The following is a 7500-nucleotide window of genomic DNA, read 5'->3' on the forward strand; positions in this document are numbered from 1 at the left end:
AGGCTGCTCTAGGAGGACCATCATGATGCATGTTCAGCAGTTACCAAAAAGATTAAACGATGAAGTCCTACCCATGTGGTGTGTGTGTGTGTGTGTGTGTGTGTGTGTGTGCTGTTTTGTTGTGTGTGTGTGTGTTCATTTGGGATGGACCGACAGGGCCGGGTTGAGCTGGTGTGTGTGAGCATATCTGCTTGCTTGCGTGTGTGTGAGTACAGTATGTGTGTGCAAGTACAGGCATGCTGTGAGTGATTTACTCCATCCCTCTGTAGCACAGTTTCAGATGAAAGAGCAACAATTCTCCACAACCCTCCCTCACACAGAAAGGGTCAATCAGACCACATCCCTGACAAACATTTAAAACTGTCACAAGTATGATCGCCACAGAGGTCCTGGGTCGTACTCACACTGTGCACAGTTCACTTGTACAGTGCCGGAGTACGGTTCTCTCCCTTTCTTGACCCGCACTCACACTGCATACTATCAAACTGTACCCAGACACGGTTGAGCTGCTGTGCTCTAGAATCTTTGCATAGACACAATCATAAGCCCAACTGAGTTCATGCCACCACACCAAGTGGACCCGGCCACGGATAAGCGTCCTGTGTCCGGGTACGGTGCGGAGCAATCGCACTGGTCAAACGAAGCAAACATTGGGGGTCAAACGTACTCGGGTACGGTATGGATGGCATAGTGTGAATACGCCCTTAGAGCTCATGATTACTGTGGCATAAACACTCTTTAGAGAGACAGGACTCAGAACACAGTCTATGGGGTCCCTCAAGCTTCATATTTCTCATTGAGTATGCATGCCGTTGAAAAGGACTAAGGGATTTCACATTTGATTTTGACAGAGCATATAATCTGTGATATCAATAAACATACGGGGGTGCGTTTCCCAAAACCATAGTTGCTAACCTGTTAACAACTTATGGCCTCCTTACACCAAACAACTTTGACAAGATTTAGGAAAGATTCTTGGGTAACACTTTATAATAACTACACACAATTCATAATTTATTAAGCCTTTGTTACTTATTAGTTAATGGTTTGTTCATCATTAGTAATTTATAATTTATCATCAGTAAAGCATTTGTTCACACAGTTATAAATAGTTTGTTCATAGTAAATAAGCCTATATCTTAAATATGTTTATACATTGTATAATCCTGGAATATGGGAGTTTTTTCTTGCCACAGTTGCCATATGGCGTGCTTGTGGGGGGTAAGAGGGTTAAGGCTGCCAGTCTTATGACATGTCATTTTCTATATTTTTGATATGTTGCTGAGTGGATCATAAACGGCCCCTAGCAATGAAGACAAGTGATTGATAATGACTGACTGACTATTATTGTGTTACATGCTTCAAATGTAAAGCACTTTGAGCTGCATTCTGTCTATGAAAGGTGCTATACAAATAAAGCTTATTATTATTATTATTATTATTATTATTATTATTATTATTATTATTATTAATAGTGTTGTTAATACTTAATAAATGATGCAATAATATGTTTTTGATTAAGTAATATTTCCATTATTTAACAGTACCCATGCACTAATGATTAGTTAGGGTGAGGATACATATTTTATAAACCACTTCCTAATACTGTAATTAATCATTAACTCAGGAGTTACAACAGTCAATTCAAAAATATAATATAGATATGCGTGTTTACTATGAACAAACCATTTTTAACTGTGGGTAAACATGATTTACAGATGAGAATTAATGTAGGAATAATGCTTTACAAATGAAGAATACAGCATTTAATAATAGTTTACATATGTTTAATAAACAGAAACTCTTGCATAGTTGTAGGGGTTTCTATCTGGTCCAAGGTAGTGTAGTGGATAAGGAGCCGGACTAGCATGCAGTAGCCTGAAAAGTTGGGGGTTCGATTTCCGGCTTTCACTGTTATGTCAATGGCCTTCAATTTAATTGACATGTGTACGTTGCTTGTCTGCTAAATGAATACATGTGAATGTAATCTTTACAACTCATTTGAAAATGTGTTGCAAGGCATAGAAAGTCCTCACTTTAGATAAACTCACAAAATATCATTAACTAACCACTTGTAACCCCTGAGTTAATCATGAATTATAGTATTAGGAAGTGGTTTATAAAATATGTATCCTCACCCTAACTAATCATTAGTGCATGTGTATATTGCATAATTTATTAAGTATTAACCATAATTCATAAACATATTTTAGATATAGGCTTATTTACTATGAACAAACTATTTATAACTGTGTGTACAAATACTTTATTTATGAGAATTAACATAGGAACAATGCTTTACAAATGATAAACAAAGCATTTTGTAAGAAAATGATTTCATTATAAGCGGTTGTTTCATTACTTATTAAGTATAAATCATGTACTTACAAACATATTTTTTGGATAGTTTTATTTACTATGATCAAACCATGTATAATTGTGTGAAAAATGCTTTACTGATGATAAATTATGTATGAACAAGAAATTACTAATGATGAACAAACCATTAACTAATAAGTAACAAAGGCTTAATAAATGATGAATTGTGTGTAGTTATTATAAAGTGTTACCGATTCTTGAACTATTGGAGTCTTTTGAATAAAGCTTGAATGGGGGGCATAGTTAAAAGACTACAATCTTTCAAGAATCTTTCCGAAATCTTGTCAAAGTTGTTTGGTGTAAGGTGGCCATTAGTTGGCTGGCAATGGGAATTTCCATTGTAACCAACAAAGTTGCTAATGCACCCCTGGACATTTTTTGTCAACTGATGTGATGTCATTTGCAAATTTAAATTATTATTTTATTAATATACTGTGCATTCTTATACGAATGAAGACAACTGATACATTTAGATCAGCCCCAAGGGTCTTGTATCAGAGAAGGTCATAGACCATCAATAGAGCTTGTTAGTCACATACCTGTTACTTCTGACAAACTGATGTATAAAACCACATCAAAGCAGGACATGATCAAAATCAAACCCTCCCCTACTTTCTTGGACCAATGGAGTCTTTTTAACGTGTTTCCTTTGTCAAAGTCAAAGTCAAAGTCAAAGTCAGCTTTATTGTCAATTTCTTCACATGTTCCAGACATACAAAGAGATCGAAATTACGTTTCTCACTATCCCACGGTGAAGACAAGACATATTTTACCAATTTAGGTCCACAGACAAACATAACATTCAAGTAAACAAAAAAGTAAGTAAATAAGAGGGCACATATAATAATGAAAAAATAAGAGCAGCAAAATGTGGTTGAAATTGTGCATAGACAGTCAATAAAAATACTAGTGCAAATTCAGGCCAATAAAAGGCTTGGGTAGTTCTGTTTGACCTAAGTAAGAAGAAAGTGGCATAGTGGTGCAAGTTATGTAAGAGCAGCAGAAGTGTTGTGTTTTCAGGACAACAACACCAGTTGTAAAGTGTACAAGTGTGCAAGTGTGCAAGTGGAGTAGTGCAGGCGGCCATTGTGGGTCCAATGTCCAGGATGTTATGTAGCTGAGGGTGGAGGGGGGAGAGGAGGGAGAGAGTTCAGCATCCTTACGGCTTGGTGTATGAAGCTGTTGGTGAGTCTGGTAGTGCGGGAGTGCAGGCTTCTGTACCTCTTCCCAGAGGGCAGTAGATCAAACAGATTGTGAGCGGGGTGACTTGCATCACTCACAATTTTGGTCGCCTTGCGGGTGAGGTGGGTGGTGTAAATGTCCTTCAGGGAGGGGAGTGAAGCACCAATAATCCTTCCAGCTGTGTTCACTATGCGCTGCAGGGCTTTCCTGTTGTATTCAGTGCAGCTTCCGCCCCACACACTACCTTTCCAGTAGTGTTTCTGTTGAGGATGGTGTTTTTCAAATATCTGTTTCATACACAATGGAGTGCTTTGAAGTTTGATGCTGCCATGCAGAATCTGCTTAAATATTGAAATTGTCCTTACTGAATTAGGATCAGTTTCTTTTGCATGGTGCAGCTGAGATGCACACACTCTATCCTATCTGACCCTATCTACATACCTTCCAATTTTTTGTGTGTGTGTGTGTGTGTTAGCCGACCACTGACCAATGATTCTAGCTGCGGCCTACGCGTACAAGATAGCCTAAACAAAAACAAGATTGCAAAAGGAATGCAGATAGAAAGTAGGCTACTGAAACAAATCTACAACACGTGTGCAGTTTTCATTTGGTCGAGAGAGAGAGAGCACACACAGGTCTTACATGGTTGTTGGTTTCTGGTGGTAGCTTGCTAATCACTGACTTAGGAAAGACTTAAGGTTATGGATATAATGAACGTTCTGAAAACAAAAGGAACTGCAGTAGCACAGTGCCGGCTACTTGGAAGGTACAGCAAAGAAAAATATTCAAACAGCAATGTCATGTGCTTTTTAGCTCAGAGTAATCAGCCCGGCCCCAAAATGCCACCGGCTCAACAGGAATTTGTGAATTATTCGGACTGTCCCGATTATCACTCTGCTATTGATCAGAGCAATGAGGAGCAGAATAGCAGTGGAGGACTCTTCTGTTTCTGTATCAGCAGATGAGAAGGGCCTCAGCGTGCCACTGATGTGACTGGCTAGGCTCATAGGTTGGTGAAGGAGAATGCTTATTCGTAGCCAGCTAGTTGAGCAGTGATTCTATGCTTTTGTGAGAAAGCACGGGGTGGGCATGTCGGCTTCTTATGCACATTCTTACAAAGATATCAAGGACAGCACAATAAAGCTAACTTATTTCCACTTCCATGTAATAGATGAGAAGAAGAGAGAATGAGGAGATCAGTTAAGAAAAGGTGTGTCACAGCTGCAGCTCCCAACTCCCTTGCGGTGTCCTGTCATTATAGCATCTTCATCCCACCTCTCATCGTCGTGACAACCTCTCCTCAGCGCCACAGTAACCTCGCCTCCTCCTACCACATTGGCTGACTGCTGCGACTGGGGATCTATCATGTGTCAGTCCTTTGTCCCAGTAATAGACGCGTGGTCTCATCCACCGTTTAAGTCTTCACTGCTAATAGAGATAGGCCCTCAGGGTGACAGCCATCAAACTGATTAGACTGAAACTCATCAATTTATGTTTCTGAATATAATAATGCCATTACCCTATGTTTTCCTCCCCATTGACAACAATGCAACAGGGGCGTCGGACTGGGGGTAAAACCAGTAGTGAATACTAGGGCCCCAAGGGGAGGGAGGGCCCTTGAAAAGTCTAGATTTTATTATATTTATTATGGGGGCCCATCAGGATTGCCTATGCATAGGGCCCAGGATCTTGTGCTACGCCCCTGCTACTGTTTTTAACTCTATATTCTTTGTGATGCCAACACAACCCTGGTGCTCAGTCCTATTCATTCTAATTCAGATAGCTGACAGAGGAGAAAAACATAATGAGTGTATTCTAAATCACTACAAGGATATTTTAGTTCTCTATTTTCCTTTCTTTTGTTTTCTGTGAAGGACTTGTATTTACCTCTGCAAGTCAGTGCTGTTGACTCTCACAGAGCCTGTCTCTATCCATCATCTTTACTTGCTGGTGTTGATGCGATGCCCCAGAGCACTCTGGGTAATGAGAGCATCTTCGGACACTGACAGTAGCACTTGAGGCGTCGTGTTTACCCAGACTTCACTGGCCTGGCTCGGCCTCCCCCTGGTATCCCTGAGTGCTGCTGGAGCAGCCAACCCAGAAGCAGAGGTGTTCGGCGTGAATACACATGCCCAGGAAAGCTGTGCTGTCACATCACACGGCACAGTAACATGGCAAAGCACTTCTCCAGCCCCGGGAAAAGCTGCTCCCCAGGGCAGAGAAAGCCCAAGTTTACGGCCCTCCACCAACATCAACACAGACAGGGAGAGAGAGAAGAGTGCTGTGAGACAGATGTAGATGTAGAATGTGGATAGAGAGAGAGAGATAGAGAGTTAGAGAGAGATAGAGAGAGTAAAATAGAGAGAGGGAGAGAGAAGTAAGGGTTGTGAAGAGGGAAAGAGAGTGGGAAGAGGTACAGTGGAGGGAAAGAAACAGAAGCAAGGGATTGCTTGAGAAGTTAGAAGGAGAGAGAGATGCAGAGGGACATGTAGATGGATGGGGAGTAAGACTGAAGGAGGGGGTGGGGGTGCAGGGTAAACAAATAAGTGGAGTAAACAAACATCCCCTCTCTCCTCCCTCTCTTTGCCCAGAGGAAGCACACATATCAGTTTTGGAACCACTACAGACACTGACACACACGCGCACACGCACACGCGCACGCGCACGCGCACACACACACACGCACACACACACACACACACACACACACACACAAACAGGCTCCCTTTTGTGTCATTGAGATGCTGTCTGTGGGTCAGTATGTGTATGCATGCATATGTGTGTGTGTCTGTGTGTGTGTGTGTGTGTGTGTGTGTGTGTGTGTGAGAGAGAGAGAGAGAGAAACATAGGCCAGGATGCCAGGGCAGACAGAGCTAAAACACTCACACACAATCATATACACACAAACTCTCCCCCCCTCTCTCTCTATCTCTCACAAACACACACACACACACAGAGACACACACACACAGACACACACACACACACACACACACACACACACACACACACACACACACACACACACACACACACACACACACACACACACACACACATGCCTGTCTCCATGTCCCCCATCTCTCTTTCTCTTGTCAGTGTGTAACCCCAAATCCCAGTCCAATTATATTTTTGGTAGGCTCACTCAGTTCTTTTTTTCAGTATGTTGGCGTGATCCTGTGGAGCTGGAGCTTTAATTTCAGCTCAGACCTGATGCTGTGATGAAAGACTGTGACTCAGTGTTAATTATGACGTGTGTGTGTGATTGTGTGTGTGTGCGTGAGTGCGTGCGTGCGTGCACACATGCGTGCGTGTGTGTGGATATATGTGTGTGTGTGTGTGTGTGTGTGTATATGTGTGTGTGTATGTATGTGTATATATGTGTGTGTGTGTGTGTGTGTATATATGTGTGTGTGTGTGTGTGTGTGTGTGTGTGTATGTGTGTGTATGTGTGTACAGTACATGTTAATCTGAGCCCTGGCACTAAAGAATAAGTCATGAGGAGAGACCACTGTGGCAGGGAAGAGGAGTCTGTGCACACAGCACAGAACTGAGATGGGAAAATGGAGTGTGAGTGTTGTTATGTGAAGTGTGTGTGTGTTTATGTCCATTTGTGTGTGTTTATGTCCTGAAGTGTGTGTGTGTTTGTGTCCATGAGAGCTGAATCATGTAAGGCAAGAGATGTGATAAAGAATTCACACAGTCATCATTTGAACCCGACCCGACCCCACACACATATACATATACTGTATACAAACACACACACACACACACACGCACACACATGTACACACACAAATAGTATCTATTTATAGTATTTCCACAATTTCACAGGCCAACGCATCTTAGGTCTCCAAGAAAAATCGAAACCATTTTAGCATTTGAAATAAAACCTTAGCCCTACTCAATGCCTTGCGTGTATTACGTGTGTTTTAGAAC

Source organism: Alosa sapidissima, chromosome 4, assembly GCF_018492685.1.
Source record: "Alosa sapidissima isolate fAloSap1 chromosome 4, fAloSap1.pri, whole genome shotgun sequence".
NCBI lineage: Eukaryota > Metazoa > Chordata > Actinopteri > Clupeiformes > Clupeidae > Alosa > Alosa sapidissima.